Source organism: Phyllobates terribilis, unplaced genomic scaffold (assembly GCF_046119375.1).
Source record: "Phyllobates terribilis strain yellow unplaced genomic scaffold, ASM4611937v1 Scaffold_9__5_contigs__length_417890890, whole genome shotgun sequence".
In the NCBI taxonomy this organism is placed as follows: Eukaryota; Metazoa; Chordata; class Amphibia; order Anura; family Dendrobatidae; genus Phyllobates; species Phyllobates terribilis.
Genome location: NW_027362769.1, coordinates 393,204,735 through 393,230,560, shown reverse-complemented (window position 1 = coordinate 393,230,560; position 25,826 = coordinate 393,204,735). Strand labels below are relative to the sequence as shown.

Genomic DNA, 25,826 nt, shown 5'->3' with positions numbered 1-25,826 from the left:
TAACTCAGGATCAGTAATGTAATGTATGTACACAGTGACTGTGACTGCACCAGCAGCATACTGGGTGCAGCTCTGATCAGCTGCTAGTCAGTGTGGTGATTACGGGTGTGGTGGCTGCAGATCCTGCTGTGAGCTCCTGATCTCTGAGAACCAACACCTCTCCACCTGGGGACCTGATCTCTCTCTTTCCCGGAGGGAGAGCTGGTTTCTGGGATGAGTGAAGGAGCCAAGTCCCAGGCTTCTGCTTCCCGAACCAGGCCGGCGGGGGGCAGAAGAAACCAGCAACCGGCCTGCACATCAGAGGACTCGGGGGTGAGACGCTGCACCAGGAGTCGCAGCAATGTGGCTCCTACTCCTCCCGGGATTGTGGAGACCCCTAGAAGCCGCAAGGCTTCCAGCATGGAGGTAAAGCCTGAAAGCGGCGTGCAAGATGGTGCTCCTTCCGGAGGAAAGCGGAGTGCTCACGGAGGTGAGGCCGACCTCCCTGAGGGGGGTTGGGCGCTGCAGGGACCCCGGGAGTCTGTGTCCACCTATGCCTCCCGGGTCATGATCCGCCTCCGTGAGTATGAAGATGCCAGTAAGCTCATCAGGAGGCTCCGGGAGGAGCTGCGCTGCACAAGCACCAAAGCTGCGGGGGCCTCCAAACAGAGCAAGGCTAAACTCCAGGCCGAGGTAAAGCGACTGACCAGCGAGATTCACCTGCTGGAACTGAGGAAAGCTGACATCAGGGAGCAGAGTGGTCATTTCAAAGAAAAACTAATAAATGAAGACCGCTTTAGAGAAATGGCTGATACCAGAGAGCAAAGGCAGATGGGGCTGCAGCCTGAGAGCCAGGTGGATGATGAGAGTGATGATGACCAGCAGGAAGCCCCACCTGGCAGCCTGCAAAGTCACCCGCAGGCCATGTGCAGCGAGCTCCCTGCAGGACAGGCGACAGTGACGTCCGGTCGCAGTTCTGCCGGCTCTGGGGAGGACAGTGACAGCAGCGGCCAGGGAGGGGCGCTAATGGCGGAGATTAAGCTCCTGGAGTCCCCAGTGTGCCTCCAAAACTTCCATCTTGGTGACGATCTACCAGAAGAGGCACCTGGGGGCCACAAAAAGGCAAAGAAGACGAAGCCAAAGCTGCAGGAAGCGGTAAGATACGTATATGCCCCCCTCCCTGTACCCCCTGAGTCGGCGGCAGGCTCAGCTCGCTGTATAAGCCCCGTTGCCCAGCCCAGCCCGGGTTCTGCTGTGGATCCGGTGCAAAGGCGCGGGGAGATTACAGAGCGCGGTAGTGAGGCGCAGAGCTCCGTCTCTGCTTGTAGTAGTGGGGACGTAGCAGGAGGTGCATCAGCTGAGAGGCTGGACAGTGAGGGGGGCCCGGCGGCGGGCGTTCCATCAGGCCACGATGCTGTGGTGCGCTCCTCAGTGGGAGGGGGGAGCAGCCCGGTGTCGGGGGCAGCTCCTGTAGCCTCGGCGCCTCTGAATGCTGTTGCCGCTGATCACTTAGTTGAGAAGCGACGGCAGTGTGAGGGGGCTGTCGGGGCTGAGCGTTCCAGTCCTCCCACGAAAGTGCTATTTTGTGTTGGTGTCGCTGGTCCGGAAGATCCTGATGCTAAAGATCAGCGGCGCCTAACAGCATCTAAAGATCAGCGGCACATTATTCCGAATGCCAAACAGCGGAAATTACCGACCAATGATGTGGAGGGCACACATAAGACCGGGGGTGAGGTCGCCTCCAGTTCTATGGAGGTGACTGAGCCCCTTGTGCCTGATGCAGAGGTCAAAATGTCATCCGCCATTGTTACTGGTCCAGCAGGAATGAATGTGGTGGTGGGGGTGAATGAGGCTAATTCATTGTCTAGTGGTGTGGTTGCTGGTTTGGTGGAGGGTGAGATGGAGGTGGGTAATGGTGTTGCTGTTCGGGCTGATGTGGTCACTGGTCCGGTTGCCCCCCCGGGGGTGGCAACACCTGTCCAGAGTTATGCCAGTGTCACCTCCGGGGCAAATAGGGCATCCTCCTTGTCTCCGGGCTTTGGGGACGGCATGTTGCAATGGCGCCTTCTGGAGGCTCTAAAGAAGGGGGAGAGATCACTAATGGTAGAGGGTCGAGAGGTTGATCTATCCTTCTGGATAGAGAGGCATGGCCTCGGGGCCTTCCGAGAGCAAAAAGGGGGGGATACAGTGTGGTCCCTCCCAACAGCCGGGCCAGGCAGTGTGCGTAGGAATGTGGTCCGTCTTCGGTGGAGGGGCAGTGATGCATGTCCTCCAAGGTCTAAAGTTGTGGAGCTCTTGCTGAGGATGGGCTTCAAGGCGATTGACATCTACGCCTTGATACATCCCTATTCCACGCCTGAGTTTGATATCAGCTTTGTTCGGCCGGAGGGGCTTGAGCTCATCTGGGCGAATTATGAGCTGGCAAAAAATGAGCCCGGCTGGCGAGACTTTGCCGTTCAGGCAGTGTCTCGCCAAAACCAGATCAAGAAAGTGACCGTGATGACTCGTAACGAGTCGCTTTCTTGCTATGACATCATGACGTGGCTTGGTCGGTATGGAGAGGTGGTGGAGATGCCAAAGAAAAACCGCGACGAGTTTGGTATCTGGTCAGGGGCCTGGACGTTTATGGTAAAACTTAAGCGTTCAGGTGGTACGGTTGCCCACATTCCATCGTCTGCCTTCCTGGGTAGGGATCGTATCCTGGTCTTCTACCAGGGGCAACCGAAGCTCTGTCACAGGTGCGGCGACCCCACACACTTCAGTGCAAACTGCACCGTGCAGAAATGTGCGTTGTGTGGGGGTGTCGGCCATCTTGCCGACTCTTGTGTGGAGATTAGGTGCCACCTGTGTGGTGAGTTAGGCCACCCATTCAGCCGTTGTCCTCGCTCCTTCGCTAATGCAGTCGAGACCCCGGTGGGAGTAAGCCGTGAGGCCGATTCTGCTGGGGAGGGGACTAGCAGGGGTGGGGGAGCCGAGGGGCCAGGGAAGAAAAGCAATAAAATGACGCCTGCCCAGCTGAGGCGTCTAGACAAGCGCAGACAGGAGAGGGAGCGGGGCGAGCCCCAGACTACCGGGGCAGCCCCTGTCCTGGATGCCAGTCTTGCTGCTGAGGCCCCGAGGGATGATGAGTTGGATGAGGAGGTCAGGAGGATCCACAGGGAGGAAACCGCCTCTGCCTCAGAATCCTCCCATTATGAAAGTATGGATGAGGATAATAAGCGGTGGCTAGAGAACAAGCGTAAGCTTGGCACCAAAAAGAAGAAAAAGAAGGGAGATAAAACATCTTCTCCCGCTCTGACCAAGGTACCTAAGGAAGGTAAAACTGACTCCCCTCTGGTTGGTCTTTCTAACCGGTTCCAAGCCCTTGATAACATCTCTTCCTCTGAGGAGGAGGCCGAGGGTGAGGTTCCGACTTCAGCGGAGCTTACAGGGGGTGCCGAGTCTCCTTCTCCTGGGGATGGAGGGTCCTTGGGGGGAGGGACTGGCCCAGAGTCCGGAGACGAAGACGAGAAAAGAAGGAAAAATGTGGGAATGGACACCTCTGTGTCATTAAAGAGGGGGAAGGATTCCTCCTCTGAGGCAGAGGGTAAGGGGAGTGGGAAGAAGAAAGCCATCTAACTCAATCACCAATGATGGCGGTACCCACTCCGTTGACGCTGGTTTCCATTAATGTCGCCAGCATTAAGTCAAATATGGCTAGATTTGCGGCCTTTGATTTTCTCAGCCGGGTTGAAGCTGACATTTTCTTTTTACAAGAGACCAGGCTGCCAAATATGGCAGAGGTGTTTATAGCTAAGAGGGAGTGGAGACTCGGGCCCTCCTATTGGTCTCTTGCGGCCGAGCCGTATAGCGGAGTGGCGGTCCTTTTTACCGCACCAATAGAATGCCGACGGGTTATTGAGTTAGAAATGGGGAGGTGCCTGATATTAGATGTCCTCATGAAGGGACAGGAGCTTCGGCTCATTAACATTTATGGTCCCCAATCTAAGTGGGACCGGAAGTGTCTCTTTACGAGGATCAAGCCCTACCTTTTTACGAGTCGGCAGGTCGTCTTTGGAGGGGACTTCAACACTGTCGCGAGGCCCCGGGATAGAGGAGGTTCCAGAGACAAGCTGACTTATGATAGCGTCGCCCTTAATAGTATAGCTAGTGAGGCTCGCCTGGTGGATGTCCACATCCGGCACACCCCAGGCCACGAGGGGTTCACCTATCATAGAGGTAACTGTAGGTCCAGGATAGACAAGTTTGATTTAAAGGAGGAAGCCGTCTCTTCAGCAGTATCTGTTGTTGAGGTGGAGTTCTCCGATCACTGTATGATTTTGTTTTCCCTGAATGTTACAGAGACCCCCCGGATGGGAAGAGGCTTTTGGAGGCTCAATTCGTCTCTCTTGGAAGAAGCGGAGATAAGACAGTCCTTTGAGGATTTTCTTCAGAGCCAGGTACCCTTACTGGATCTTTGTAGTAGTAAGTCAGAGTGGTGGGAGATGTTCAAGAAAAGGGTGGCGAGATTCTTCCGCCAGCTCTCGAGCCTCAGGAGCCTGGACAGGTATCGCCTGTATCAGGGCCTGAGGAGGAAACTCGAGCATCTTGTCTCAACTGGAGGTAGCCGCGAGGAGATCTCCAGAGTGAAATCTTTGCTAATGAGGTGTCAGTATGATAGACACGCATCTTTGGTTTTTGAGAGGGATTACGGGAAGTACCGCTCGCCCGACCCTTACAGAAACTGCAAGATGTCAGTGAATAGTAAAGTTGTTACAGGACTGGTTGACACTGCGGGGTCCCTGAAAAGATCCAGATCGGGGATCCTGGAGGTCGTCAGATCCTTCTACTCGCACCTCTTGGGGAAGAGGGATCTGGATTGGGATGAGATGTCGGCTTTTCTGGCTGAAGCCGTCCCCGAACCAGGGGTAGACCCCTCTCTTGGTGTTTTGACAGAGATGATCAGGGAAGAGGAAGTTAAGTTGGCGATTGAAGGGCTTGCCCTGAAGAAATCTCCCGGTCCGGATGGCTTAACATCTGAATTCTATAAGACCTTTAAGGACGCCTTGGTTCCCCTCTTGACTGAGGTATTCAATGAGTGTCTTTCCTCGGGCACTCTGCCAAAGTCAATGAGGAGGTCTGCCCTGATCATCTTGTCAAAGGGTAAGGACCCATCTTGCATTGAGAATTGGCGTCCCATAGTGCTTCTCAATGCAGACAGGAAGGTTTTGGCAAAGGTGCTGTTTAATCGGCTGGTGAAATTTGCACCCCAGCTCCTTTCGGGGGCCCTGCATTGCTCTGTTCCGGGCCGCAGTACAATTAGTGCTGTACTCTGTGTCCGAGAGGCGGTGGAGCAGGGTAGGGCTGGCCACTGGAAGGGGTACATGCTGTCATTGGACCAGGCAAAAGCGTTTGATCGGGTTAATCATGAGTACCTCTGGTCTGTCCTTCTGAGGTATGGCCTGTCGGGGGGGTTCGTTGATTGGCTTAAGACCTTGTACGCTGGGGCAGAGAGTTTCCCGCTTGTGAACGGTTGGATTGGCAGCTCTTTTGAGGTTGGGTGTGGTGTTCGCCAGGGTTGTCCCTTGAGCCCGCTACTGTACGCGTTTTCGATTGACCCACTTCTTAGGAGGGTGGAGCGTGGACCGTTAGCTGGGATCGGGATGGACCAGGCAGCACCGGAAGCCACACTGAGAGTGGTGGCGTATGCTGATGACGTCACCGTTTTTGTTTCCTCTGATGGGGAGGCAGAATGGCTGATGTCAGAGGTAAATCGCTACTCGGAGGCATCCGGGTCTAAGATCAACCGGGATAAGTGTGAGAGTCTCTGGCTGGGAGGAGGAGATCCTGGTTTTGATCTCCCGGACACCCTTCCAGAACCCAAAGTCTCTGCAAAAGTTCTTGGCATCGAATTTGGCCAGGGGGATTACCCCAAACAAAATTGGGACAGCAGGCTAGAGATCGCCACTCAGAAGGTGAACCAATGGAAGGGTTGGTCTTTGACCCTAAGGGAAAGGGTAAACCTGATTAAAACTTACCTGCTCCCTTTGCTGATCTATCTGGGCAGTGTGTGCATCTTGCCAGAGCCTCTCTGGACTCGGGTCTACAGTTTGTTCTTTCAACTGTTATGGGGGAATAGACTGAACCTGGTCAAGAGGTAGGTTACTTACCGTACGAGGAGACTAGGAGGGTTGGGTATGGTCAACCCTGTGGTATTCCTTGTGAATACCTTCATTAAGATCAATATTGCAAACCTCTGGAAAGAGAGGGCTCCTCCGTGGGTATTCTCCTGTAAGTGATGGTTTCAGCCTTTCTTCCAGCAATGGGAGACAGGAGGGCAAGTGAAGGATCTCCGCACACCGCATGGACATCTCCCGGCTTACGCTACCGTGGTTCTGAAGGTAATTCGCCGGTGGGGTCTGGGAATGTGGGAGGTCAGGACTCTGCCAAGGAAGCTCCTTGACAAAAGGGTTCTGTTGACCCATTTTCAGAGGCCTCTGGCGCTCAGGGATTGCCCAAGTCGGGATCTTGGGGTGGGTCTGCATCTTTTGAATTCTATCAGGATCCCCTCGAAGGTTTGGGACTTGGCTTGGCGCTGCTTCCATGGGAAACTGTGTGTGAGGGACAATCTGAAGTGTAGGAGCTCTGAGGACAGGAACTGTCCTCGGGAGCATTGTGGTACCATGCTTGAAAGCATGGACCACTTCCTGCTTTGTTGTCCCTTTAACACAGAGGTGTACAGCAGGGTGGGCGCCTCCATTGGCTGGCCCCGGCTGGCCGGTCTCTCTTCTGCGGAATGGGCCTATGGAGCATTCGGGGACCTGGGTGGTCGGGACCGCTGCACCTTATTTCTAGTTAGCGCAGTGGTTAGGTATCACACGTGGAACGCACGGTGCTTAGTATCGACGCAGCGGAAAATCCTCCCAGTGGACAATGTGTTTAGGACCATACTCGGTGACCTGGTGAAGGTGCGTTCTCTGGAGTATGAGAGACTGGGTACACGGAGGGCCGCTCTCCTCTGGAGGGGCTTTTCTTTTAGTGTGCCCTAGTCTGGTCATCTCCTCTCCTGGTGGTGGGCTGCTGCTGACACCATAGATTTTTGTTTTATTGATCAGTAGACAGTGATGTAGGGCTGCAGGTGCCGAACTTGGGCTTTGTCAGTTGTGGTTATTGTATTGTTTGTTTCTGTATATATTGTATATATGGGTTTGGGTGAAGGTGTTAGGTTGGGTGGAGGGAAAAGGGGGGAGGTGGGTTCATCTTGTGGGACACTGGTTATTTGGGTGAAAAACTGGCACTGCCTGATCTGTCCTATGGACGTTGGACATGGACTGAGGCATGAGGCGCAGGACCAGCTCTCAGGTCAGTGCCGGGGAGGGACTGGTGGGCTCCAGTGTGGGGGGTTTTGTTTTGTCTTGTATATATTTGTATAGTTAGTATTTATTTTATTTATTTAAAAAAAAAAAAAAAAAGAATGTATATATTAGTATGTATATAATTTGTTGGTTATTGTTTATTATATTGTTATTTTTTGTTTGGTAACCGGACCAGATGTCATGGTGTAGGTAGTTATTATTGTGTATATATGTATAATATGTGTGTGAGGAGAGAGGGAGCGGCTGGACCAGCAGAATAGTGAGTGCAGCTCTGGAGTATAATACAGGAGGTAACTCAGGATCAGTAATGTAATGTGTGTACACAGTGACTGCACCAGCAGAATAGTGAGTGCAGCTCTGGGGTATAATACAGGAGGTAACTCAGGATCAGTAATGTAATGTATGTACACAGTGACTGCACCAGCAGAATAGTGAGTGCAGCTCTGGAGTATAATACAGAATGTAACTCAGGATCAGCAATGTAATGTTTCTACACAGTGACTGCACCAGCAGAATAGTGAGTGCAGCTCTGGAGTATAATACAGGATGTAACTCAGGATCAGTAATGTAATGTATGTACACAGTGACTGCATCAGCAGAATAGTGAGTGCAGCTCTGGGGTATAATACAGCATGTAACTCAGGATCAGTAATGTAATGTATGTACACAGTAAGTGCACCAGCAGAATAGTGAGTGCAGCTCTGGAGTATAATACAGGATGTAACTCAGGATCAGTAATGTAATGTATGTACACAGTGACTGCACCAGCAGAATAGTGAGTGCAGCTCTGGAGTATAATACAGGATGTAACTCAGGATCAGTAATGTAATGTATGTACACAGTGACTGCACCAGCAGAATAGTGAGTGCAGCTCTGGAGTATAATACAGGATGTAACTCAGGATCAGTAATATAATGTATGTACACAGTGACTGCACCAGCAGAATAGTGAGCGCAGCTCTGGAGTATAATACAGGATGTAACTCAGGATCAGTAATGTAATGTATGTACACAGTGACTGCACCAGCAGAATAGTGAGTGCAGCTCTGGAGTATAATACAGGAGGTAACTCAGGATCAGTAATGTAATGTATGTACACAGTGACTGCACCAGCAGAATAGTGAGTGCAGCTCTGGAGTATAATACAGGATGTAACTCAGGATCAGTAATATAATGTATGTACACAGTGACTGCACCAGCAGAATAGTGAGTGCAGCTCTGGAGTGTAATACAGGATGTAACTCAGGATCAGTAATGTAATGTATGTACACAGTGATTGCACCAGCAGAATAGTGAGTGCAGCTCTGGAGTATAATACAGAGTCTGCTGCTGTGCTCCACCATGCTCAGCAATTCTGCTCTATAGAGGTACAGCTATGATTAGTGACTCCATCTTAGTTGCATTGTCTCTTGAAATATGAAGAAATCCTATATCTGCCTCATGTCTCGTCATAGATGTAGGCCACTGTTTTTTTCCACCATGCTTTACACTTTAGCTCGCCTTTATTAGAACACAATTTTCGTAGCTGTATTGTCCATTGGAGTGTAAGGTGTAAAAGTCTGAAGCCTTCCTTACTGGAGCGGCTGCTCTGTACATCCCCTAGACTTTACACTTCAGGTCTAATTGTCTGCTGCGTATTAGGAGCTGAAAATCATTACATAAAGTTTGTAGTTCTTGCCCCTCCTCAGAGACGCTCTGGACCACAGACTTATTACAAATGACGGTGCGGTGAGCGGCCTCCTACTATTAGTGCAGGTAGGGCGCAGTCAGACGGCAGTATGAATCGGAGCGCAGTGCGCGGTCAGGAGAGCCGCCGGCCGGTCCGTGCACCGCGCGCCCTGATTTGCAGCTTTTGCTCCTTGTTATTAACCATTTCACCCCAGTCATGGGACTATAGAAGATCAACATGAAATCTATTGTGTGCAGCAGGAAAATGTGTCCCCACAGTGGTGGGCCCCACTAGCACATACAGGAGGAACCTATCAGATCGCTGGGTTTATCTTACCCGGCTTCGTCAGGACCCACTGACCAGTGATAATCTCTGTACTGTGCTGCGGTATATGTTGGCGCTGCCCACTCTGATCACTGCATAAATCAGTCTTGTATTCATACAGGATTTTCTCACAAGGGACTGGATATTCTCGGGTGATGGGGCTGAGGAGTGTGTGTGGGCTGAATACCACGGTCCAGCCAACAGGTGGCGCCCTGCCAGTGCTCCCTGCACACCCTCCTGGGCACTTCACACATAATTAGTGTCTTTATATTGTATTAGTGCTAATTACTTTATGTTATTACCATGACACCCGGAGACATCACACTCGCGCCTTACACTGTCCGGGGTGTGCCAAACTGTCAGGCCGCAGTGACGCCCATCTCACCCATCATCTACACTGTAATATCTGAAAGGTGTGTGACGGGAGTTGCTTTTAGTTATGTATTAAACTCCAGAGCTGCACTCACTATTCTGCTGGTGCAGTCACTGTGTACATACATTACATTACTGATCCTGTACTGATCCTGAGTTACATCCTGTATTATACCCCAGAGCTGCACTCACTATTCTGCTGGTGCAGTCACTGTGTACGTACATTACATTACTGATCCTGAGTTACATCCTGTATAATACTCCAGAGCTGCACTCACTATTCTGCTGGTGCAGGCACTGTGTACATACATTACATTACTGATCCTGAGTTACATCCTGTATAATACTCCAGAGCTGCACTCACTATTCTGCTGGTGCAGTCACTGTGTACATACATTACATTACTGATCCTGAGTTACATCCTGTATTATACTCCAGAGCTGCACTCACTATTCTGCTGGTGCAGTCACTGTGTACATACATTACATTACTGATCCTGAGTTACATACTGTATTATACTCCAGAGCTGCACTCACTATTCTGCTGGTTCAGTCACTGTGTACATACATTACATTACTTATCCTGAGTTACATCCTGTATTATAGTCCAGAGCTGCACTCACTATTCTGCTGGTGCAGTCACTGTGTACATACATTACATTACTGATCCTGACTTACCTCCTGTATTATACCCCAGAGCTGCACTCACTATTCTGCTGGTGCAGTCACTGTGTACATACATTACATTACTGATCCTGGGTTACATCCTGTATTATACTCCAGAGCTGTACTCACTATCCTGCTGGTGCAGTCACTGTGTACATACATTACATTACTGATCCTGAGTTACATCCCGTATTATACTCCAGAGCTGCGCTCAGTATTCTGCTGGTGCAGTCACTGTGTACATACATTACATTACTGATCCTGAGTTACATCCTGTATTATACTCCAGAGCTGCACTCACTATTCTGCTGGTGCAGTCACTGTGTACATACATTACATTACTGAGCCTGAGTTACCTTCAGTATTATACTCCAGAGCTGCACTCACTATTCTGCTGGTGTAGTCACTGTGTACATACATTACATTACTGATCCTGAGTTACATCCTATATTATACTCCAGAGCTGCACTCACTATTCTGCTGGTGCAGTCACTGTGTACATACATTACATTACTTATCCTGAGTTACATCCTGTATTATAGTCCAGAGCTGCACTCACTATTCTGCTGGTTCAGTCACTGTGTACATACATTACATTACTTATCCTGAGTTACATACTGTATTATACTCCAGAGCTGCACTCACTATTCTGCTGGTTCAGTCACTGTGTACATACATTACATTACTGATCCTGAGTTACATACTGTATTATACTCCAGAGCTGCACTCACTATTCTGCTGGTTCAGTCACTGTGTACATACATTACATTACTTATCCTGAGTTACATCCTGTATTATAGTCCAGAGCTGCACTCACTATTCTGCTGGTGCAGTCACTGTGTACATACATTACATTACTGATCCTGGGTTACATCCTGTATTATACTCCAGAGCTGTACTCACTATCCTGCTGGTGCAGTCACTGTGTACATACATTACATTACTGATCCTGAGTTACATACTGTATTATACTCCAGAGCTGCACTCACTATTCTGCTGGTTCAGTCACTGTGTACATACATTACATTACTGATCCTGAGTTACATACTGTATTATACCCCAGAGCTGCACTCACTATTCTGCTGGTGCAGTCACTGTGTACATACATTACATTACTGATCCTGGGTTACATCCTGTATTATACTCCAGAGCTGTACTCACTATCCTGCTGGTGCAGTCACTGTGTACATACATTACATTACTGATCCTGAGTTACATACTGTATTATACTCCAGAGCTGCACTCACTATTCTGCTGGTTCAGTCACTGTGTACATACATTACATTACTTATCCTGAGTTACATCCTGTATTATAGTCCAGAGCTGCACTCACTATTCTGCTGGTGCAGTCACTGTGTACATACATTACATTACTGATCCTGAGTTACATACTGTATTATACTCCAGAGCTGCACTCACTATTCTGCTGGTTCAGTCACTGTGTACATACATTACATTACTTATCCTGAGTTACATCCTGTATTATAGTCCAGAGCTGCACTCACTATTCTGCTGGTGCAGTCACTGTGTACATACATTACATTACTGATCCTGACTTACCTCCTGTATTATACCCCAGAGCTGCACTCACTATTCTGCTGGTGCAGTCACTGTGTACATACATTACATTACTGATCCTGGGTTACATCCTGTATTATACTCCAGAGCTGTACTCACTATCCTGCTGGTGCAGTCACTGTGTACATACATTACATTACTGATCCTGCGTTACATCCCGTATTATACTCCAGAGCTGCGCTCAGTATTCTGCTGGTGCAGTCACTGTGTACATACATTACATTACTGATCCTGAGTTACATCCTGTATTATACTCCAGAGCTGCACTCACTATTCTGCTGGTGCAGTCATTGTGTACATACATTACATTACTGAGCCTGAGTTACCTTCAGTATTATACTCCAGGGCTGCACTCACTATTCTGCTGGTGCAGTCACTGTGTACATACATTACATTACTGATCCTGAGTTACATCCTATATTATACTCCAGAGCTGCACTCACTATTCTGCTGGTGCTGTCACTGTGTACATACATTACATTACTGATCCTGAGTTACATCCTGTATTATACTCCAGAGCTGCACTCACTATTCTGCTGGTGCAGTCACTGTGCACATACATTACATTACTTATCCTGAGTTACATCCTGTATTATACTCCAGAGCTGCACTCACTATTCTGCTGGTGCAGTCACTGTGTACATACATTACATTACTGATCCTGAGTTACATCCTGTATTATACTCCAGAGCTGCACTCACTATTCTGCTGGTGCAATCACTGTGTACATACATTACATTACTGATCCTGAGTTACATCCTGTATTATACTCCAGAGCTGCACTCACTATTCTGCTGGTGCAGTCACTGTGTACATACATTACATTACTGATCCTGAGTTACATCCTGTATTATACTGCAGAGCTGCACTCACTATCCTGCTGGTGCAGTCACTGTGTACATACATTACTGATCCTGAGTTACATCCTGTATTATACTCCAGAGCTGCACTCACTATCCTGCTGGTGCAGTCACTGTGTACATACATTACTGATCCTGAGTTACATCCTGTATTATACTGCAGAGCTGCACTCACTATTCTGCTGGTGCAGTCACTGTGTACATACATTACATTACTGATCCTGAGTTACATCCTGTATTATACCCCAGAGCTGCACTCACTATTCTGCTGGTGCAGTCACTGTGTACATATATTACATTACTGATCCTGAGTTACATCCTGTATTATACTGCAGAGCTGCGCTCACTATTCTGCTGGTGCAGTCACTGTGTACATACATTACATTACTGATCCTGAGTTACATCCTGTATTATACTCCAGAGCTCCACTCACTATTCTGCTGGTGCAGTCACTGTGTACATACATTACATTACTGATCCTGAGTTACATCCTATATTATACTCCAGAGCTGCACTCACTATTCTGCTGGTGCAGTCACTGTGTACATACATTACATTACTGATCCTGAGTTACATCCTGTATTATACTCCAGAGCTGCACTCACTATTCTGCTGGTGCAGTCACTGTGTACATACATTACATTACTGATCCTGAGTTACATCCTATATTATACTCCAGAGCTGCACTCACTATTCTGCTGGTGCAGTCACTGTGTACGTACATTACATTACTGATCCTGAGTTACATCCTGTATAATACTCCAGAGCTGCACTCACTATTCTGCTGGTGCAGTCACTGTGTACATACATTACATTACTGATCCTGAGTTACATCCTGAATTAAACTCCAGAGCTGCACTCACTATTCTGCTGGTTCAGTCACTGTGTACATACATTACATTACTTATCCTGAGTTACATCCTGTATTATACTCCAGAGCTGCACTCACTATTCTGCTGGTGCAGTCACTGTGTACATACATTACATTACTGATCCTGAGTTACAGCCTGTATTATACCCCAGAGCTGCACTCACTATTCTGCTGGTGCAGTCACTGTACATACATTACATTACTGATCCTGAGTTACATCCTGTATTATACTCCAGAGCTGCACTCACTATTCTGCTGGTGCAGTCACTGTGTACATACATTACATTACTGATCCTGAGTTACATCCTGTATTATACTCCAGAGCTGCACTCACTATTTTGCTGGTGCAGTCACTGTGTACATACATTACATTACTGATCCTGAGTTACCGCCTGTATTATACCCCAGAGCTGCAGTCACTATTCTGCTGGTGCAGTCACTGTGTACATACATTACATTACTGATCATGAGTTACATCCTGTATTATACTCCAGAGCTGCACTCACTATTCTGCTGGTGCAGTCACTGTGTACATACATTACATTACTGATCCTGAGTTACATCCTGTATTATACCCCAGAGCTGCACTCACTATTTTGCTGGTGCAGTCACTGTGTACATACATTACTGATCCTGAGTTACATCCTGTATTATACCCCAGAGCTGCACTCACTATTCTGCTGGTGCAGTCACTGTGTACATACATTACATTACTGATCCTGAGTTACATCCTGTATTATACTCCAGAGCTGCACTCACTATTCTGCTGGTGCAGTCACTGTGTACATACATTACATTACTGATCCTGAGTTACATCCAGTATTATACTGCAGAGCTGCACTCACTATCCTGCTTGTGCAGTCACTGTGTACATACATTAAATTACTGATTCTGAGTTACATCCTGTATTATACTCCAGAGCTGCACTCACTATCCTGCTGGTGCAGTCACTGTGTACATAGATTACATTACTGATCCTGTACTGATCCTGAGTTACATCCTGTATTATACTCCAGAGCTGCACTCACTATTCTGCTGGTGTAGTCACTGTGTACATACATTACATTACTGATCCTGAGTTACCTCCTGTATTATACACCAGAGCTGCACTCACTATTCTGCTGGTGTAGACTCTGTGTACATACATTACATTACTGATCCTGAGTTACATCCTGTATTATACCCCAGAGCTGCACTCACTATCCTGCTGGTGCAGTCACTGTGTACATACATTACATTACTGATCCTGAGTTACATCCTGTATTATACTCCAGAGCTGCACTCACTATTCTGCTGGTGCAGTCACTGTGTACATACATTACATTACTGATCCTGAGTTACCTCCTGTATTATACCCCAGAGCTGCACTCACTATTCTGCTGGTGCAGTCACTGTGTACATACATTACATTACTGATCCTGAGTTACCTCCTGTATTATACCCCAGAGCTGCACTCACTATCCTGCTGGTGCAGTCACTGTGTACATACATTACATTACTGATCCTGAGATACATCCTGTATTATACTCCAGAGCTGCACTCACTATTCTGCTGGTGCAGTCACTGTGTACATACATTACATAACTGATCCTGAGTTACCTCCTGTATTATACTCCAGAGCTGCACTCACTATTCTGCTGGTGCAGTCACTGTGTACATACATTACATTACTGATCCTGAGTTACCTCCTGTATTATACCCCAGAGCTGCACTCACTATTCTGCTGGTGCAGTCACTGTGTACATACATTACATTACTGATCCTGTACTGATCCTGAGTTACATCCTGTATTATACCCCAGAGCTGCACTCACTATCCTGCTGGTGCAGTCTCTGTGTACATATATTACATTACTGATCCTGAGTTACATCCTGTATTATACTCCAGAGCTGCACTCACTATTCTGCTGGTGCAGTCACTGTGTACATACATTACATTACTGATCCTGAGTTACCTCCTGTATTATACCCCAGAGCTGCACTCACTATTCTGCTGGTGCAGTCACTGTGTACATACATTACATTACTGATCCTGAGTTACATCCTGTATTATACCCCAGAGCTGCACTCACTATCCTGCTGGTGCAGTCTCTGTGTACATACATTACATTACTGATCCTGTACTGATCCTGAGTTACATCCTGTATTATACCCCAGAGCTGCACTCACTATCCTGCTGGTGCAGTCTCTGTGTACATACATAACATTACTGATCCTGAGTTACCTCCTGTATTATACCCCAGAGCTGCACTCACTATCCTGCTTGTGCAGTCAATGTGTACATACATTACATTACTGATCCTGAGTTACATCCTGTATTATACTCCAGAGCGGCGCTCACTATTCTGCTGGTACAGTCACTGTGTACATACATTATATTACTGATCCTGAGTTACATCCTGTATTATACTCCAGAGCTGCACTCACTATTCTGCTGCTGCAGTCACTATGTACATACATTACATTACTGATCTTGAGTTACATCCTGTATTATACTCCAGAGCTGCACTCACTATTCTGCTGGTGCAGTCACTGTGTACATACATTACATTACTGATCCTGAGTTACCTGCTGTATTATACTCCAGAGCTGCACTCACTAGCCTGCTGCTGCAGTCACTATGTACATACATTACATTACTGATCTTGAGGTACATCCTGTATTATGCTCCAGAGCTGCACTCACTATTCTGCTGGTGCAGTCACTGTGTACATACATTACATTACTGATCCTGAGTTACATCCTGTATTATACTCCAGAGCTGCACTCACTATTCTGCTGCTGCAGTCACTATGTACATACATTACATTACTGATCTTGAGTTACATCCTGTATTATACTCCAGAGCTGCACTCACTATTCTGCTGGTGCAGTCACTGTGTACATACATTACATTACTGATCCTGAGTTACATCCTGTATTATACTCCAGAGCTGCACTTACTATTCTGCTGCTGCAGTCACTGTGTACATACATTACATTACTGATCCTGAGTTACATCCTGTATTATACTCCAGAGCTGCACTCACTATTCTGCTGGTGCAGTCACTGCGTATATACATTACATTACTGATCCTGAGTTACACCCTGTATTATACCCCAGAGCTGCACTCACTATTCTGCTGGTGCAGTCACTGTGTACATACATTACATTACTGATCCTGAATTACATCCTGTATTATACTCCAGAGCTACACTCACTATTCTGCTGGTGCAGTCACTGTGTACATACATTACATTACTGATCCTGAGTTACACCCTGTATTATACCCCAGAGCTGCACTCACTATTCTGCTGGTGCAGTCACTGTGTACATACATTACATTACTGATCCTGAGTTACATCCTGTATTATACCCCAGAGCTGCACTCACTATTCTGCTGGTGCAGTCACAGTGTACATACATTACATTACTGATCCTGAGTTACATCCTGTATTATACTCCAGAGCTACACTCACTATTCTGCTGGTGCAGTCACTGTGTACATACATTACATTACTGATCCTGAGTTACACCCTGTTTTATACCCCAGAGCTGCACTCACTATTCTGCTGGTGCAGTCACTGTGTACATACATTACATTACTGATCCTGAGTTACATCCTGTATTATACCCCAGAGCTGCACTCACTATTCTGCTGGTGCAGTCACAGTGTACATACATTACATTACTGATCCTGAGTTACATCCTGTATTATACTCCAGAGCTGCACTCACTATTCTGCTGGTGCAGTCACTGTGTACATACATTACATTACTGATCCTGAGTTACATCCTGTATTATACTCCAGAGCTGCACTCAGTATTCTGCTGGCTTTTTCTGGATTCTGTTAGCATGCTTGTGGACATACCCCCCTATACGAGGGACGGTTCAGTTTTCCTACGTCAATTTCTTGTACAGTATAATATATTAGTAACAGGCTCCATTTGTACATCTGACTATAATCCTTACCTTCAGGCCACTATATTTAGCGCCTCCAGTGGTTGATTGGGGATATAACAGATCCATTGTTGAACGTTTGACGTTATGATGACCCTTACAGTGCTACTCACCATTATTGGCACCCCTGGTACAATATCTTCAGTAATAAATGGAAATGTACCAAAGTTATATCCTCAGGATTTTTTAATTAGGGATTCAAAGTAATAAAACAATAAAACATTGTTTTTCAATTTCCATGTTGCAATTTCAAAGAAGAAACAGAATAAACAGAATGTGTAGCAGTGAAGACCCCTTTAATTAATACTTTGTTGCCCCACCTAATTAATACTTGGTTGCCCTCCTAATTAATACTTGGTTGCCCCATGATTAATACTTGGTTGCCCTCCTAATTAATACTTGGTTGCCCCATGATTAATACTTGGTTGCCCCACCTAATTAATACTTGGTTGCCCCACCTAATTAATACTTGGTTGCCCACCCTTTGTCATTGCTGACGGCCTCCACACGTTTCTTGTGGCCATCTATAAAATTCTTGCTCTTCTCAGCTGGAGTTTTCTCCCATCATCCTTTGCGGTTTGTTTGAGCTCCTGAATGTTTGCAGGTTCTTTTTCCCTATGGCAGATTTCATCTCAACCCAAAGATTTTCAATGGGATTGAGGTCAGGACTCATTGCTGGCCATTTTTAAAGCAGTCCATCTTTTCTTTTTCAACCATTCCTGTGTACTTTTGGATATGTGCTTTGGGTCATTGTCTTGCTGCAGGATCCATGATCTTCGACTTAAACCAAGTTTTCTTGCACTGAGATCTCTTGATAATTCTCAGATTTCATGATTCCTGTGATACGGTCAAGGCCTCCAGTGCCAGACGCAGCAAAGCAACCTCACAGCATTATGGATCCTCCACCATGCTTCACTGATAGTAAGGTGTTCTTTTCCTTATAAGCTTCATTGCTGCCGTCAGTAAACAAACTGTTGCTTTGCATTGCCAAAAAGCTCAATTTTTGTTTCATCTGTCCACAGAACATGTTCCTAGAAGGATTGTGGTTTGTCAGGGTACTCTTTGGCAAAGATCAGTCGTTCCGTTTTATGTCTTTTCTTCAGCAATCGTTTCTTCCTTGGCCTTTGCCCATAAAACTCTGCTTGGTTTAGTGTGCGGCATTTGCTACTTCTTGAAACCATGACCCCAGACTGTTTCAAGTTTGCCTTCAAGTCTTTGGATGTTTGACGTGGTGTTTTTTCCACCATTCGCACCAACCTTTGAAGACATCTCTTGTCAATTTTCCTCTTTTCCCCACATCCAGGGAGTTCTTGACGGTTCCATGCTTGGCAAACTTCTTAATAACCTTGCGCACTGTTGAAACTGGGATATCAAGGTCTTTGGAGCAGGCCTTATACACTTTGGAAGTCTTGTGTTTGCTAATAATAGCAGTTCTGATGTTCTCAGACAGCTCCTTTGTCTTCACCATTGTGACAACGGAACAGGGCCTACCATGTGGCTTTTTAAAATACTTAACTCATCATTCATTGGCTAATTTATGCCACATGGGCACCAACAATTAATCACAGGTGAATCTCTTTTGTGACTTATGAATACAGCAAATACAAATAATTAAAATATAACCTTTATTATATAAATAATAAAAATATCTCAAAGTGCTAAGTGCCAATATAGTGTAAATAATTCACACCGTGATTATAAAATGAAAAAAGCAAGGTATATAACCAATACCATATAGCTTTATATGAGCATCTCTAATGAAGAGGTCTCCACAAGGAATGCAAAGGTATCCAAGAGATACTAGGCTATTAAATCCAGAGCCCTATAGAGACCTATATATGCAAATGTGAATGACAGTAGTAATAGCTGCTGCAATCGCTACTGTATATCACCAAAAAATATATAATGATATCTAGATAAAGGCATGTAATATCTAGCCATAATATACAGCAAGCATATTTTTATACCCAGCAAGCATGTATAAATATCAAAAAACATATGGGGAGCCTCTTATACCACTAAGGCTTTATATCTCCATATGTATATAGGAATGATCTCACCCAGGGCCTCTTGTATTCCCCATATATCAAGGGTGATGATCTAATCCACGGAACATCCCGACGCGTTTCACTCCTTCATCAGGGGTATACAGTTCCTCAACAGTGTAGATCCTCCATTAGTGCTTCGATTCCATGTTAATGCCTCAGCGATTACAAATGTTAAGATGCTTTATATATGCACAAAACCGCGCTTGTTCAAAATTACGGAGCACGCCGTGACGCACTTCCGCTCCCAGAATGCCCGGTAAACAGGAAGTCAGTGTCACGCGTCCCCACAGCTACGGAACGCAAACAGCAATGGTGCTGGACCGCATGCGCAACTTCCGGTCACGCGGTCCAAGGAACTCTCCATTGCTTATGCTGGAACGCATGAACCCCTCCCTTATGCGGTCCAGCAGCCATGATGAATGAGTTTCAGAGGTACGGATCAGGGGAAGACAAAATTACCGCACACACCTACTCAAAAAACAATTCTTATAAAGAGTACCCCATACAAATGGCAATATAAGGCTTAATTTGACTAACAACACCTAACAGCCTTAATGCCTAAACCAATATGTACAGCATTCTCAAAGATCAAAAAAAATCAAACCTCCAAGATATGGAAGTAAGAAGGATTCTCATAAAAGCAAAAATACCCATAAATATACGCGATATATATGTGAACGAATAAAATTAGGATAAATACGAGCAGGGGTAATATGTATAATTCCATATTGCGATATAAGTCACACATCGGACCTCCCAAGTGAAACAAGAGGATAGAAAATGGGGTCCCTAACAAGCCACTGTAATAACAAACTAGTCTGCTGACCCTACCTACGTGGGGGTTAGGCACCCTACAAAACCTGCGCAAATGGCGCCCCCACTCTACGGTGGCTGTCCCTGACTATCTGACCATACTCTGTCCCTAATTAGAAAGGAACGGGGCAAAGGATAGAACTTCATTCAAACCGTTAGGAGTAGTGGTGCCTAAAGTAAAGATCCATCGGGTCTCCTTTTGTAGTATATGTAAGTCCCAATTCCCTCCTCTAACTGATGGTGAAACTTTCTCGATGCCCATAAACTTAATGACCCCAACATCACCCTGATGTACAGTGTTAATGTGGTTGGCAATGGGAGTATCTTTCTTGTTCCTAATATCTCGTAGATGTTCTAATACCCTCTTCTTCAATTCTCTCCGTGTCTTACCTACGTATTCGAGGTTACAAATACACGTAGCTTGGTATATCACTCCCTTAGAACGACAATTTACCAGTTGTTGGATGAAAAAATCTTTTCCTTTAACTTGACTTCTGAATCTGGCTCCTGGGGTAATGGCATTGCATGCCTTACAGTTATTGCACCGAAAGCATCCAGATACTCCTCGATCCAACCATGTGGGAGCTGCCTCAATCTGAAAATGGCTATGAACAAGGCGGTCCCTAAGGGACCTACCTTTGCGGTAAGTAATTTGTGGTTGTGGAGCTAGTCTGTCTCCAATATCCTCATCCATAAGAAGAATCTCCCAGTGTTTCTGAAAAATTTGTTTCACCTGATGGGATTTATTGCAATACCGTGTTATAAATCTGGCTGTTGTCACTTCCTGTTGTTTAGGTTTAGATACCAACAAATCACCCCTATTTTTGACCAAAGATTCTCTGTAGGCACAATTAAGGACCTTTTTGGGGTATCCTCTAACAAGGAACCTGTTTCTCAAATCATAAGCTTGCTTTTTATAGTTATCAATATTAGAGCAGTTCCTCCTAAGCCTAAGGAATTGACCCTTTGGAATACCTCTCTTGAGGGGGGGACAGAATGATTGCTTTCCCACCTCAAGAGAGAGTTGGTAGCAGTGGGTTTTCTATAAGTTTCAGTATTCAATTCACCCTTAGCTTCCTTACGAATGAGTACGTCCAAGAAGGCCAATTCAGTCCTACTAACCTCAGATGTAAAGGTTAAACCCACAGAATTATCATTAAGTCCTGTGACAAACTCATGAAAACTCTCCGGTGAACCATTCCAAATAACAAAAATGTCATCGATGTATCTTAGCCACATAACGACCTTATCTGTCGACTCAAGATCATTGAAAACAATGTTGAGGTAATAATCAACAGCTTTTAAACCACATTCATGGGGGATCGAGGAGTATAAGGCTTCAACATCCACACTGCCCAAAATCATGTCTTGCTCAAGCACAACACCTTCAAGTCTCAATAGGAGGTCCACTGTGTCTCGCACATAGGAATTTAAAGCCACCACAAATGGTCTCAAAATTTTATCCACATAAATGCCCACTTTGTGGGTGAGACTGTCAATACCAGCCACAATAGGTCTTGCTTTCAAAGGTGCCAGTCCCTTGTGGACTTTAGGGAGACTATAGAAAGTAGCTGTCACTGGACAGAGTGGAACCAAATATTCTTTCTCATTTTTGTCAATAACTTTATTAACAAAACCTTCTTGTAGATCTGCAATATCTGGCAAGCCACATGTCGGAGACCACGGCCCCAGAAGATTGTGGAAGATTCTTAGTTTGCTCCATTATGAGCCAGAACCCATGATTGTCCAAGAGGATTCAGGGAAATTCTAAACTTGGTTCTACTAACATAGCACCATGGTGTGATTATGTCTGGATTTATGAGGAGCATTACATAGTTACATAGACTGAAAAAAGACCTAGGTCCATCAAGTGTAACCTTGGTTTCACACTTGGTTCTGAGACATCTCCAGTCTGATACTGGCTAGATACCAGGTTAGACCGTCACTGGTTCTCTGCTGAGCAAATCCGTGGATGATACTTAGGTTTTTCTATGTAGAACATTGCTCTGGTTCCACCTGATGATTGTGGGAGAAACACTGAACAGTTCAGTACAGAACAGTACACTATGACCTGTGGGTGGACTGGAGGCTTCTCATCAGAAGTTATACGTAGAGAATAACATCAAGGACAAAACATCACATCATAGACCATATCACGTTCTACCGAGAACATTTCATAATGGACCATATCAGATTCTACCTAGAACATTATATAATGGACCATATTAGGTTCTACCTAGAACATTTAATCACGGACCATATCAGCCTCAGGTTCTACTTGGAACTTTACATCATGGACTATACAGATTCTACCTAGAACATTATATCATGGACCATAGCAAGTTCTACCTAGAAAATTTAATCATGGACCGTATCAGGTTCTACCTAAAAAAATTCATCATGGACCATATCAGGTTCTACCTAGAACATCACATCATGGACCATAGCAGGATTTACTTAAAACATCACATCATGGACTGTAGCAGAATCTACGTACAACATTATATCAGGAACTATATCTGGATCTACCTAGAACATTGCATCATGGATCATAGCAGGATCTACCTATAACATCACATCAGGAACTATACTAGGTTCTACCTAGAACATTACATTATGGACCATATCAGGTTCTACTAACATCACATCATGGACCATGCCTAGTTCAACCTAGAACATCACATCATGGACCATAGCAAGTTCTACATAGAACGCTATATACTGGACCATATTCTGTGAAGAGCTTTACAGTATAGACTACATCTGGTTCTACATGCTAGCCCATGGATGCAAACCCTCAGGCTGGTGTTTTGCTGGGCTCTCTGGTGAGGGTTGGGAAGGACATAAATTGAGATCAGAGGGCTCAGGAGGGGAGTAGCTGGTGTCATGGCTGCTGCTGGGATGGGACACTTGACATCATGGACCATAGCAGGATTTACCTAAAACATCACATCATGGACTGTAGCAGAATCTACGTACAACATTATATCAGGAACTATATCTGGATCTACCTAGAACATTGCATCATGGATCATAGCAGGATCTACCTATAACATCACATCAGGAACTATACTAGGTTCTACCTAGAACATTACATTATGGACCATATCAGGTTCTACTAACATCACATCATGGACCATGCCTAGTTCAACCTAGAACATCACATCATGGACCATAGCAAGTTCTACATAGAACGCTATATACTGGACCATATTCTGTGAAGAGCTTTACAGTATAGACTACATCTGGTTCTACATGCTAGCCCATGGATGCAAACCCTCAGGCTGGTGTTTTGCTGGGCTCTCTGGTGAGGGTTGGGAAGGACATAAATTGAGATCAGAGGGCTCAGGAGGGGAGTAGCTGGTGTCATGGCTGCTGCTGGGATGGGACACTTGACATTCCCACACTTGCTGGGCAGGTGCAGAATATGACACATAGAGTGTGATGCAGATTAAAGGAGCAGGCACACCGAGCAACATCCCAGGGGAGAGCAAGCTCTGATCACAGGCAGGGAAAACAGGAGGGAGAGAGAAAGTAAAACACAGAGAGGAAGCCAGGGAGATAGAACACCAAGAGATCTGAGCAAATGGCCAGCACTTCTATTGACACAGGCTGCAGGAGTGCACATTCAAGTATTTATGGAACTTGCTGAGGAGGTTCACAGGACATCACCTCAGGGGAAGGAGATAAATATATAACAATAGAGGATGCATAAAGATACAATACATGACTATAAATAACATACAATTGGGATTTTAGCCCCATGTTTTCCCCATGTTCATACTTGGTATGGTCCAACCAAAGGAGTATTGGATGCTTATGTTTTTCAAACATTTATAACAGCGTTGTCCATGGAGAAATCAGCCTTGATTATAACCCCAAGGTGCCCAGACCATGCCTCCATGACCACAGCTCAGTGATCATCCCTGATAGACCGAAGGTGCCCAGACCATGCCTCCATGACCACACTCAGTGACTAGCCCTGATTATAGCTCATGGTGCCCAGACCATGCCTCCATGACCACACTCAGTGACTAGCCCTGATTATAGCTCATGGTGCCCAGACCATGCCTCCATGACCACACTCAGTGACTAGCCCTGATTATAGCTCATGGTGCCCAGACCATGCCTCCATGATCACAGCTCAGTGATCATTCCTGATAGACCCAGGTGCCCAGACCATGCCTCCATGACCACAGCTCAGTGATCATTCCTGATAGACCCAGGTGCCCAGACCATGCCTCCATGACCACAGCTCAGTGATCATTCCTGATAGACTGAAGGTGCCCAGACCATGCCTCCATGACCACACTCAGTGACTAGCCCTGATTATAGCTCATGGTGCCCAGACCATGCCTCCATGACCACACTCAGTAACTAGCCCTGATTATAGCTCATGGTGCCCAGACCATGCTTCCATGACCACAGCTCAGTGATCATCCCTGATAGACCGAAGGTGCCCAGACAATGCCTCCATGACCACAAGTCAGTGACCATCCCTGACTATAGCCCCAAAGTGCCCAGACCATGCTTCCATGACCACAGCTCAGTGATCATCCCTGAAAGACCCTGGTGCCCAGACAATGCCTCCATGACCACAAGTCAGTGACCATCCCTGATTATAGCTCAAGGTGCCAAGACCATGCTTCCATGACCACAGCTCAGTGATCATCCCTGATAGACCGAAGGTGCCCAGACAATGCCTCCATGACCACAAGTCAGTGACCATCCCTGACTATAGCCCCAAAGTGCCCAGACCATGCTTCCATGACCACAGCTCAGTGATCATCCCTGAAAGACCCTGGTGCCCAGACAATGCCTCCATGACCACAAGTCAGTGACCATCCCTGATTATAGCTCAAGGTGCCCAGACCATGCTTCCATGACCACAGCTCAGTGATCATTCCTGATAGACCCAGGTGCCCAGACCATGCCTCCATGACCACACGCAGTGACCAGCCCTGATTATAGCTCAAGGTGCCCAGACCATGCCTCCATGACCACACGCAGTGACCAGCCCTGATTATAGCTCAAGGTGCCCAGACCATGCCTCCATTACCACACTCAGTGACCATCCCTGATAGACCCAAGGTGCCCAGACCATGCCTCCATGACCACACTCAGTGACCATCCCTGATAGACCCAAGGTGCCCAGACCATGCCTCCATGACCACACTCAGTGATCATCCCTGATAGACCCAAGGTGTCCAGACCATGCCTCCATGACCACACGCAGTGACCAGCCCTGATTATAGCTCAAGGTGCCCAGACCATGCCTCCATGACCACAGCTCAGTGATCATTCCTGATAGACCCAGGTGCCCAGACCATGCCTCCATGACCACAGCTCAGTGA

General features: G+C 46.3%; 1 protein-coding gene across 2 annotated transcripts in view; it reads left to right on the top strand.

The window, feature by feature from the left end:
* Positions 1 to 334: 334 nt before the first annotated feature.
* Positions 335 to 25,826, top strand: part of LOC141162549 (T-box-containing protein TBX6L-like) — a 44,660-nt gene continuing 19,168 nt past the window's right edge. Inside the window, exon 1 of one of the 2 annotated variants that reach the window (XM_073648760.1) lies at positions 335 to 1,134. The gene's annotated coding sequence lies outside the window, so the exon portion shown is untranslated. The remainder of the gene's footprint in view (positions 1,135 to 25,826) is intronic. The other variant, XM_073648759.1, reaches the window with a different exon arrangement.